At 43.1% G+C, this 12,347-nt stretch overlaps 1 protein-coding gene across 1 annotated transcript in view; it reads right to left on the reverse strand.

Moving 5' to 3' along the window:
* The window catches only part of CYSLTR2 (cysteinyl leukotriene receptor 2), a 37,899-nt gene extending 26,102 nt beyond the window's left edge, over positions 1-11,797 (reverse strand). Inside the window, exon 1 of the mRNA XM_058548165.1 lies at positions 11,721-11,797. The gene's annotated coding sequence lies outside the window, so the exon portion shown is untranslated. The remainder of the gene's footprint in view (positions 1-11,720) is intronic.
* Between the last annotated feature and the right edge of the window lie 550 nt (positions 11,798-12,347).

The raw sequence follows: 12,347 nt of genomic DNA on the forward strand, positions 1-12,347 counted from the left end.
TTGCGCTCTCTCTTTCTCACTCCCTCTCTCTCTCTCTCTGCAATGTGAGGACACAGCAAGAAGACAGCTGCCTACAAGTCAAGAGACAAAGCCTCAGAATGAAATCTATCTTTTTGGTGCCTTGTTCTTAGACTTTCCAGCCTCCAGAACTGTGAGAAATAAATTTCTGTTATTTATGCCACTTAGTCTATGGTATTTTGTTATGGCAGCCCTAGTTGACTAATACAGCTGACCACTATTGGAATTTTTTCTTTAATTTTTCTTTTTCTTTTATGTCACATCCAATCAATTGGCAAAGCTATCTGCATTGTTTTTGTGATGTGCCTTGAATTCTATCCTTATTCTCTATGTTCAAAGTCACCATCCTAACCTTGGGCTGTGTTAGCTGATGCCTAGAAACTGTACACATCTCCTGACCTGTACACCATTGCTAGATTAAACCAATTAAAACATCATTTTTATTTCATCATGAACCTATAATTATCTATCAGACCAAATACAAATTCCTCAACCAGAAACATAAGACTTTCCGCTACTTGTCGCAGCTGTACCTGTATTCTCCCAGATGAGATTCAGCACCAACTAGTGGAGCCATGCAATGAGGGGACAGAGGGCAGAAAGAGCACAGAGATCTGGGTCCTGGTCTGCCACTTTCTAGATACATGTGGCCTTGGCCAGACACATCACTTAGCTTATCTGTAAAATGAGGATAACGATGCCCCCCAGCCCGATATCTGAAGAGGGCTCTGAGAAGAGCAAACATAAAATGGATGTAAAAACACTTTGAAAACTGTGAGGCTGGCTTTACTGTTCTTATTTTGCTGCTCCTCAGTGCCAGGCAGCCCAGACCTGGATTTGCACTTCTTCCTCGTGTTCCTGTGCCTTCCACTCCGCTCTCTCTGTCTCTGCCTTTCCCCCATCTCTACCTCCCCTCCTCCCCATTCTGCAAGGTGCCTAACTCTTGTCAAGCTAAATGCTCTTCTTTTTCAGCATTGCCTTCTGCATGTCACTGTACCCAACTGACACTTCCCACAGGCCTCTCTCTTTTTTGTCATTCTTACAGCACTTGTGAATATGTGACTGCAGCTTAAAATTAGCTCTTCCTTTGCTTTGACAGCTGTATCTTAGGCCAACACATCACACTGGCCTCTCCAGATTGTGAGATTTGCAGGAGGAAGAGACAGTCCTCTACTGATTTTTGCATCCCCTATTCTGCCGAGCACATATTTGGGGGAACTTGGTAAACTCTTAAATACCAGAGAAACGAGAGTTACCGCAGCAGGCTTGTGAAATGTGTGCGTTAGACATGGAACCATTTGACGGTCCAGGTGAATTCACCGCCCCATTAGGCTTCTTCTCCTCCTCATTTACATCTATGTCTAGCTGCTATGCCATTGGGAGTTTGAACTTCTCCACATTAGGAAGCTTCTGCTTTAATAACCCATCCTGCAATTCACAACTTGCCCCACAATGATCTCTTCGTTTTGTCTAATAATTTTAGAACATAACTTGGATTTTACCTCCCAGAGCCACCACATTCTGTGGAATGGCAAATAGGATATTCTTTTTAAAGTTCATGGAATGATCACAGAAGGGAGTTGGTGTTAGGTCATAGAGCTAAATCTGCCATTTACAAGTTTTAGGATCTTGGGCAAGTGACTCATCTTCTCTGGGCCTCAGTTTCCTTCTCAGTAAACGGCATAATGCATGTGAAGTATCTCACACAGGGTGAGCGCTCAATGATGTGAACTATTGTGATTAACCCTCAACGATGGGCCTTAGAGAAATGATTAAAGAGGCAAAAAGGATCTCAGAGCATTAGTAGAAATATAAAAGCAAGGGCCGAGAGTTGATTTAGTGATAAAAAATGGTGCAAGGCGTGACAGCGGCTCTGCTGCTGGGGAGCAGTAGCAGAGCAGCAGGGAAGAGCACAGACTCTGGATTTGAGTCCCGCTTCCTTCACTCACTAGCTCTATGACCTTGGGCTGCTGACTTTATCTCCCTGTGCCTCAGTTTACTTGTCAGTAAAATAGGATAACGATAATAATATTCCTACTTCACAGGGTTGTTGTGAGGCTGAAGTGAGATGATACACGAGTGGCACTTAGGCCAGGCCTGGACCAGAGGCAGCACCACGTATTAGCCGTTGTTATTGCAAAGGCTCACAGGCTTAGCTCCCCTAAGTTGTAACCCTCTGGATTAGAAGATTCTACAACTTGTTTGTCCCTCAAAATCCCAGAGGCCCAGAGTGCTGAACTAATATGCCCCCAAAACAGGGTAGTATTGTTGAGTGCCTAGCTCTTGAAATCCAAGACTGCTAGCTCAGCCCTTAGCCGAAACAGGCCCCGAATGTCAGGGCAGAAACATAAAGCTTCATAGACCTTTCCGGCCTCCCAGAGACAGGCCACAAGAAGTGGCCTCTTGGCACTTTCAGAATTTTTCAAAGGGATAAAGTGAAGTGAGTTCTTGGAGATCAAAATAGAAATCCAGATGAAAAGAGCTGAGATTGCAACATCTTTTGAATGAGGAACTGAGCTAGCCTCTAGGCTTCCAGAATAAATGAGGTGCAGGGGAGGGAACCACACAGGCCCCCGGTTCCATGGAGTCAGCACCTTGGAGCCTTCTGCTGCTCCAATCCTTCCTCTGCCCTGTCTCCCCAAAAGTGCCCCAAAGTGCAAGTCACTTCATGCACCACCAGGCTCATGTCCCTTTGCCTTCCGAATGCCATTTACTTCCCCATGCTTCATAGCTGTGAAGTTAGAATCCCGGCCCCATGGTGAAAGAGGTGCTCACAGCCCTACTGTAAACCAGTAGGCATTAAATAGCATTTATGGCTCGGGAAGTCCCCTTAGGAGGAGATTCTCCAAGTCACTTTCTGCATACTGCAGAAATTCCCAGTAACAACTCTGGGGCCCAGAGGGACTTCTCAACCAGAGTCCTGGGGCCTGATGATTCACCCTGCAGAACCACTAACGTTTCTCCTCCAGGGCTTATGCAGAGTTTTCTTGTCTCATTTTTGTCCTCTGGTCAGGACACCACATTTGGAAGCTACAAAGCTCACAGGGCCCTCTCCTCCCTGATCCCAACCAAATGTGCCTGACTCACCCTGGAGCTCAGCAGGTAGAAAATTTCGTGTGTTGCTCATAGGATTTCCACGGGTTCCTGGAATAGCTTGAAGGCCCTGAAGAACAGTCTTTGGAAATGGTCTATTTTCTATCAGGGGGAAGATCTGAGTGAGTCCTTGCAGCAAAGGTGGAAAGGCTTTAACAAGCAATTGTCACAACAGGCAGAGGATCCCTGTGAGAGACCAAGGGCACCGAGCAGCTTCTCCCTTGTAATCGCCTAATCTAACTGGATTCTTCTACAAGCAAACTTTGCAGCCCCCTTCACCATCTCTCCTCAGTTTCCTCAGGAACCCACCAGGATTGGGCAAATAGGAAGGGGGAAGTTGGCGATTGGTCAGTCTCTCTGACCTGCCTCCTGACTAAATTCCAGAATGTTCAGAGAAAGTTCAGAAACCCCCAAAAGAACTGAATTCATTATTTTGGTTTCCTATTTTAGTTCTGAAGACCATACATACCCTATGATACTAAGTTTTCTAATTAGAACATTTTCTTGAAATCGTAGTAGTTGGGTTGTCAGCTTTTCAGTGATTTCTCCCAGACGCCGATCCACAAGTGCCCTTTAGCTTGTGTCTGCCTCCCTCTCCTTCTAGCACTTTCCCTGACTCCTGAGAACTCACGGGAGCTGCAAGAGCCTTCCTTGCCTGGACTCTGCATCAGGCTGTTGGGCCTTCTTGAAACCTTGACTATTTTGCCCAGTTTGGGGGCAGGGCTGGACATGCAGCACACACTAGCCGTGGCCTTCTTCTACTGAAAGGAGAACTTCACTCAGACCACAGAACGTATGGTAAAATGACATCCACCACCGGAAATGTACATGGACAGATGTAAGACGAGGCACCTCAAGTTGTGTATTGCCAGAGCCGCCACTAGGGCAAAGATCTGCATGGGTGAAAAGTGACAATTTGGAAAGTGTTGCTGTGGCCAAAATGTCAGATCCTATAAGTATCAACATTGGACTGAGGGTTTAACAATAATTGCCTTTTTTCTATCCTTTGCTGATAAGATTTTTTCCTCTATTCGCTTGATGGGTCAGTTTGCACATCCTCCTCTGGAGTTCCTTTCTTGAGAATTTCCCTGTGCAAAAGGGTGCCTAGGGGTTATAGACATATTTGGGGGTAACTACCTCTTAAAACTGGAGTCTATTCACAATTTCATTCTTTCTTGTGTTATTTTAAGGTGACAAACGCTCCCAAAGAACAACTTATCCACAGGGAGGTAGCAGGGACTGAACTCTAGCAGAAGATTGGCATCCATGCACGTGAGGGCGCCTCTCTCTGCCGCCAAGAGCAAGATGCATGGCATTATCTCTGACGTCCTTCTTCCCACCTGTGTCTTTGCTAAATCCCCTTGTTTCATTCTCTAATATTCTCCAAAAGTTAGCTTTTCTTCCACATTCATCCTAACCGCTAACACTCAGCCACTGCAGTAAACAAAGAAACACAAATTCAACACAAAAAAAACTTAAAAACTTAAGGAGAGCTCTGAGCTCCTTGGAGATATGACTTCTTTTTTTTTAAAGCATCTTTTTTGACTAAATACTGTCTTCTCTCTGGCTCTCATAACTTTTCTCAGCTCTTCTTTGTTAATAGAACATATGAGCCTATAACACTGGTTATGGATTTAATATTATAAAAATATCTCAACAATTTTTTGCCATTTTTCTAATGCACTTCATTGGTGTATTAAGGAAGATTGGAGGTATCTCTTATTGACCCAATTTCTGATCTAAGTGAGGTCAAAGAATCATTCTGCATCAGAGTCTCTAATTCCCAAGTCTTCTTGATACTGGCTCAAGACAAGATTGACATGAGGGAAGCCATGTTGTAGAAAAGAAACCCTACTGTAACTTTGAATGACCTCTAACTAGCTAATCCAGCCAGATATGCACCCTCCAGGAGGTCTAACTGCTCTGTAGATTTTACAACCCCTGCTTGTGCATGTATCTCCCAGCTGTGATAAGATGATAACTTTGTTCTTTTGAGTTCATTAGGAACGTGATGACCACCCCCCCCCCGGCCCCCGCAACAGAGAATCTATGCTAATAGCCGTCATCAATGAAAACCAAAAGATCTGGTGTGGCAACTCCCAGTCTGTAACACCAGAATGTCAACATTCCTAACCCCCTCCCCTATAACCCACCAGCCTACATAACTGCTGCTAGATTTTGTACCCAGTTAAGATGGTTTTTTTTTCAGACATTTGTCGGCCATCTTCCCTCTTGCTAGCAAGCTGTAATAAAAAGTCCTTTTTTCCTACCACCTTGCCTCTTGACTATTGGCATGTCTTGCAGTGGGCAGACGAACCCCCTTTTCGGGCAGTAACATTCTGATTCCAAAGACAGAAGATCAGCAAGTGTTATCTCAGAGGCCATTGCCCTACTCATTCCAATAATTTCCTACAGCTGTGTCAGCAGTAGGACTCTCCCTGTCCACAATCAAAGTGACTAAATGACATGACTCAGGGGCTCCCCCAAAACCCCCTCATTCAAATTAAAACTCTCTCCCTTTCTCTTCCCTTCTACCTAGGCATTTCATATTCTACCATTAAATTCACTTCTTAAAGAAGCAATTCAAAGGAATTATTTACAAAGGTAGTTTGTTAAACGTCATATGCTTCCTGGAATGATATAGAAGTATTATCATATCATGGAAAACCTGTGGGAGTAAGTCCCAACAGGATCCAAATCCTAGCTCTACCCTTGCTCACTGTGTGAGCATTAGCAAGTCCTCAACCTCTTGGAGTTACTGAGAGGACCAGGGAGGCCACACAAGTGAGGCTGCAACACAGTTGCACTGCATAGCACATTGTATACATTCGATGTAGCATCATGCCTTTGCAACCCCGTCTGTTGCCAAGGGAAGAAAAGCCTAAGAACTTTCGTATGCCAGGGGCAGGATATCTGTATAGGATAGTAGGAAACAAACAGATAAGGAGAGAATGTTTTCATATGTCCAGTAAAATTGAAAACCAGAGGAATTGCACAGGAAGTGCCCTAGGCAGCTGCCAGTAGCCTGGGGTCACTGGGCATCTATAACCTAAAAAGCAGAGGGCAAGGAGCAAAAGCAAACTGTGGGCATTCCTTCTCCCCTAGACGACCCTGCTGCCCAGCATCTCCCCCCAGGCAGACCTGGCCTCATTACCCAATGGTCTCCACCAGCCCCTCCTTCTGTCACAGGGGCCAACTCAGGGCCATCCTAGGACAGGCTGTCGTTTCTCATCTGGACAATGGACACAGTCTCCTGAGCTGCTCCCTGCTTCCACTCTTGCTGTTCTCAATCCATTCTCCACACAGTGGCCAGAGTGACCTTTCCAAAGTGTATATCTGACCACGTTACTCTTCTACTCAAAACCCATCATCACCTCAGAATAAAGTTCAACTCCAGGCTCTTCACAATTTGGACCTTGTCATCCACCATCTTCTCTCCTCACCATTCTCCTCAGTACAATCTACTCCAACCTCATGGAACTTATTTCAATGCCCTAAACACACCAGGCTCTCTCTTGCCTCTTCACTCTGACCTCCAGCTCATCACCTGTCTATCTCTTATCCTATCTCAGGTTTCTTTCTAGACATCACTTCTTCTAGAAAAAGCCTTCTCTGATCCCTCCTGGTCTTGGCTGGCTGCTGCGTCACATGCTCCTGCAGCTGCCTGGGCTTCCTGTCCTCACACTTACCCCACAGGGCAGTCACTAGCTCCTGTTTATCCCCACCCACCAGACTGTTCCCCCACTGAAGGCAAGAATGGGGTCTCATGTGTCTACTGCTGTATGCCTGGTCCTAGCACAGCTTGTGGCTCAAATAAATGACCAATGAAAGAGCTAGTGGAACTATTATCTAACTCCCTCATTTTATGTCTCACAATAATAATCTTCTGGGGTAAAAAAAAATCCCAATGGTCTTTTGCAACAAAATGGTGTTAGTGTATTTTTTCTCACAAATTTTCTGTCTCTGAAATTCAAATCTAAGGTCTGGGGACAGGAATATAGGGTCAATGGCATGGGGACAAGGGAGCCGTTGCAAAAGGGACCCAAATGGTGCTCTGTTCTAAACATTGTAGAAAGTGACACTATTGATATCTCTGAGGGTTGCAAATAGTCTTTCTTACTCTATGCTAACAAGTTCTTGGCAGGGATTTATGCCTGCTACAGCTAACAAGGGGAACTGCCTTCAACTTGCTCAGAAAATGTACAAGAGAACAAAGTCATTGTTAAGGTAAGACTCAAAATAAAAAGAAACCAACTTACTTCAAAGACTCTGTGGTGCCTCCAAGCATTCTGTAGACTCAGTACTCTGTGTTTTGTGGGCTACAGGTGCAAATGAGCTAAATGATGTCTCTACAGCCTCACAAGAGGACACTTATATGGAAAATAGTCATTTTTTCATGATAAAAAAAATTCTTGTTTTTATAATGCACAATAGAGGTAGTAACAATGGACTGGATCCTTTTAAATTCTCCCAGCTTAATTAATCTTTAAACTTCCAGAGCAAATACGCTCCCCTCCCCCCCCCACCCTTCTCCTCTCTTCCTCTCCCGATCCCTCCCCTGTCCCGTCCTGTGCTGCCCCTTTCCTCTCTGTTCTTCCTTCTTGTTCTTCCTCAGATCTGCTTCCTCCCTTCTTTGAAACCTTTTCTTGAAACACTAAAAATGCAAAAAGCTTCCATGCCTGGCCCCTGCTCTTCCTAAGGATCCTTTCAACCTTTGGATTCTTTAGCTTCAATTCGTTGTTCCCCATTACTTTCTTATTTATTTATTTATTTTTTTGTGAGGAAGATCAGCCCTGAGCTAACATCCGTGCTAATCCTCCTCTTTTTGCTGAGGAAGACCCGCTCTGAGCTAACATCTATTGCCAATCCTCCTCCTTTTTTTCCCCAAAGCCCCAGTAGATAGTTGTATGTCATAGTTGCACATCCTTCTAGTTGCTGTATGTGGGACGTGGCCTCAGCATGGCCGGAGAAGCGGTGTGTCGGTGCGCACCCGGGATCCGAACCCGGGCCACCAGTAGTGGAGCCTGCGCACTTAACCACTAAGCCACGGGGCCGGATCCCCATTACTTTCTTTGTTAAAAGAATCAGCCCATACTGCCACCAAGTCATCAATCCAATAAGAGAAGTTTTCCTTTAAATATTCTCAAAGATTGTATCATTTTCTCCATAGGTCAGTTAATATATAGAGGTTAATATGTTCAACAGAGATAAACACAAGCTGTTAACTAAAGTCTACGTTCATTGATTAATTAATTTATCTGCACCATAATCAATTTATTTACACCTCCCCATTTATTCTTAATAAGCCCATGTACTGGGTTTTCTATCCTCAGGCATTCTTGGTCCAGTAGAAGGGATGACACCCCCCCGTAAATAACTCCAGTACAAAGAAGGCAGTTGTCAGCCCCCTGAGAAAAGCGTAGATACAGTGTTGGGGGGTTCTTCCATGGATTTGATAAGGCTCTATAGCAAAGCTGAGCAAGCCAGGCAAATTCTTGCCTTTCTCCACATTGTCCAGCTTGGCTGCTGCATTAGCCAGAGCTCACTGGATAACTGTACAATCCCTTGTTAGGCTTTCACCTTCTAGGTTTAGCCCTTGGGGGACTAGCACACCTCAGATGTCTGGTGTGCAAGACAAACTAGAAGAGCAGGAGAGGTCCCTGAGTCTGGAATACACACGAGATACTAAAAATACTCAAGGTGATCCTGACACATAGCAATGAGTATGTTGCAAAGATATATCGTCTTTCTTCCAAAATGAGTGTTGCTTAGATGATGAGGGTACGCCGCATGATCCCAGATGGATAGGGAGGCAGGATGGTATAATGAATGAGAACATGTGCTTTTGAGTTAGAACAGACCCAAGTTTAAGTCTCAGCTCTGCCTCTTGGTCACTCTTATTACTTCACCTTTCTGAGCTTCAAAACACTTATCTGCATAGGGAGGACTAGAGTGAGTATTGATGAAGAAAATGGATGGGAAGTGATTAACTTGGTGCCCTGACACTTGGTAAGTTTTCAGTTGATGCTAGCTAACGATAACAATAAGATTTGAGACAACAATGAACAAAACTCATGGGGAATTAAATGGGAGGATTCTGTGTGGCCAAGTAAAAGGAGTTGGGACAATTTCATCTGAAAAGAGCCAACCAGAAAGACAAGAACAATTCTATTTAATTTACTTTACATTTTTACTACACCAGTAGTGAATGTTTATGGTAAAAAATAACAAGGTAATATAAGCTGAAATAAACTTAAATTACAAGATTTACCACCAACCAGACATATCTGAATTTTTGTGCATTTGCTTCCTTTCATGTTTCTTCAAATATTTTTAAACAAAAATGAGTGTCTATAATAATGCTGTTTTGTACCTTGCTTTTTTCTTATCACTGTATCATGATCACCTTTCTGTGCCAATTAATAAACATCATTGTCATTTATTTATTTATTTATTTTTGTGAGGAAGATCAGCCCTGTGCTAACATCCGATGCCAATCCCTCTCTTTTTTGCTAAGGAACATCGACCCTGGGCTAACATTCGTGCCCATCTTCCTCTACTTTATATGGGACACTGCCACAGCATGGCTTGACAAGCGGTGCGTTGGTGCAGCCCGGGGATCCAGACCTACGAACCCTCAGGCCACCGAAGCGGAGCGTGTGTGCACTTAACCGCTGTGCCACCAGGCGGGCCCCAACATCAACGTCATTTAAATGGCTAAAAGAGTATTCAGTTACATAGACATAACAAAATTTGTTTCAATAAATTTTTTACAATAATTATCATCCAAGTTGTAAGGAAGGGGACATGTGCCCTGGGCTCAACCAGGGCCAATTCTGGTTCCACTTTAGGAAAGATCCTATGTTCCCTGGGCCTCACCTTTGCCAGCTGTAAAATAAGAATTACACCCTCCAGCATGCAGGGCCATTATGTGGGTCAAATGAACTACTGTATGTAAACGAGTTTTGTAAATAGTGAAGTACTATGTGAACAGTTAGGTTCATCAAGGAAGGTGCTAAACAGATATTCTCCACCACTGAGTCAAAATAAGGAGAAATTTCGTTAACATCCTCTTGATCAAGTTAGGTTGATTTAAAAGAAGTACATCCCTGCTGTAGGCTATGCAGCAGCAGAGGCTTTGACTTGGTTTAGCTGCCTTTGGTCTATTCTCAATTCCTAATTGGAAAAACCAGAGCATAGCTCTGGTATAAACTCTGTCCACTCTCCTTCTCGGGACATGGGGTCCAGAAAAGTAAGTGCCATGTCTACGCTCCTGGATAGCCAGGATAATCCACTTGCTGCCTCCAAATCCAATCCCATCAGTCTTTGCTCTGCCTTTTAATATTATTAAAATTCATACCTATTAATAACATTTAATAGCAGCTATTAAATGCTCACCTTGTGTTTGATCCTTGAAGAGTTTGCAAATGAAAGGAAGTCTGGCTACCTTGGCAGGCTACTAACAGATGCTAGGCTTAATTTTGATACATTTAGAACATTCTGGACCCTCAACCTCTCTAACTTCTAACCACCAGAAAATGAATCCATCTCTTTAAAATATTAGTAAATTGAAACTCTCAAGTAGATTCTCATCTCAAGAGTTTATGTGGTTGAGATGAATGATAGAAATTTCTAGAAGTCTTACATTTCCCACAAATTACTCTTGCATTATTTATATAGCATTGAAAGGTAGACTTGAGTGGCTTGCCTGAAAGTGTACCTCCCTTCCCTTAAGATGTATTACTCTCAGGTATGTGTCAGAGACAGAAAATATTTCAAATAACCTAGATTAGACGTTATTATACTGGCCACCCATTTGAACCACCTGGTAGATTTTTGAAATTAAAAAAAAAAAAAAAACTACAGATGACTGACTCATCACCAAAAGTTAAGTTTCAATTATTCTAGGGGTAATTTTCTAATCTCCTCAGAATCAGTTGATTCTAAGTGAATCTATAGCCAGAGTTGAGTACCGCCAATTGAGGTCCCAAAGGGGTAATAAGCAGATTACAAGCACACACTCTTTCCCTCTCATTGTGCCTCTGAGTAAAACCACTGAAATCTGCATTCTCAAATTCAACCTCCTCTCCCCAAAGAACAAGACCCTGAATGGAAAAAATATAAGTTACACAATCAAATGACCCAGTCTATGAAAAATAGGAAAGATGCTATATGGCCCAAAATTGGAGAATGCTTGGCTAAAGGATAGTAAATCTCCTCAATGCAATATCATGCAGCAATTTTAAGTTATGATTATAAAGAATTTACAGCAACGTGGAAAAAATTTATGCTTTAACGGAAAAAATAAATTATCCATACAGTATGAAGACAACTATGAAAATCAAACTAAAATCGTATGCAGACACACAAAAAAGAATGGAAAGAAATACCCCTAAAATATCAATAGAGGCTAGCTCAGTGAAGGTTTTTGCTTCCTTCTACTTTTTTGTATTTTCCCAAGATTTTTTAAGCTATTGTGTATTTAGTAGAAAAAAATTTATAGTAGAACAAAATAAATCTGCTTTTCAAAAACTGTTCTTCTGACTATGAAGGAATAAGCAAAGGCTTATTCATCAATGAATTCACAAAGCAAAGATAAAAATGCTCACCTGAAGTTTTCTTTCTTTCAGCTGCCTTGGCTTCTGTCTCCTCTCCCTCTCCTGTCCTCCTCCTGCAAGTAATTCAGCTTGTTTCTTTAAAAGAAAAGTGAAACAGCAAATTATATATTATGAACAGCGTCAGCCAATAGCAAGAGAGTAAGGAACTTTGGTCAGCAGGTCAGCTGTGCTTTATAGAACTTGGTGTGGGTGTTGGTGCTGGCTTCCTTCTCAAGAAGGGGGGAAGATTTCCAGTTAGGGGCTACATCTGAGAGGAAGAAACCTGCATTAGCCCTGCCGCTCTAATGACTGTTTTTATTACCGTCTTTCACAACAGATCAAGGGGCTGTGATGAGCTAGAGTCAGGGGTTTTAAGCGGCTTTTAGTTCTCCTAAATGGTTTCTGTTTCCATGACAACAGTCACATCAACACCGCTTTACACGGACAACACTTTAGAGCTGTTTAGAGCACTTCCCGTTACCCACTAGCCTTTTCCAGGGACTTGGTACTCAGGGGGACCCTTACCCAATCTAGTGAAAATGCTCTGTCGAAGATTCCCAACAACCTCCTCATTGCTCAAGTAAAAGGTCCTTTCTCAGTCCTCATCTTCTTTCCTCAACTTGTTGCACGGTTAACCAA

The sequence above is a fragment of the Diceros bicornis genome, chromosome 9 (genome assembly GCF_020826845.1).
Source record: "Diceros bicornis minor isolate mBicDic1 chromosome 9, mDicBic1.mat.cur, whole genome shotgun sequence".
Classification (NCBI taxonomy): Eukaryota; Metazoa; Chordata; class Mammalia; order Perissodactyla; family Rhinocerotidae; genus Diceros; species Diceros bicornis.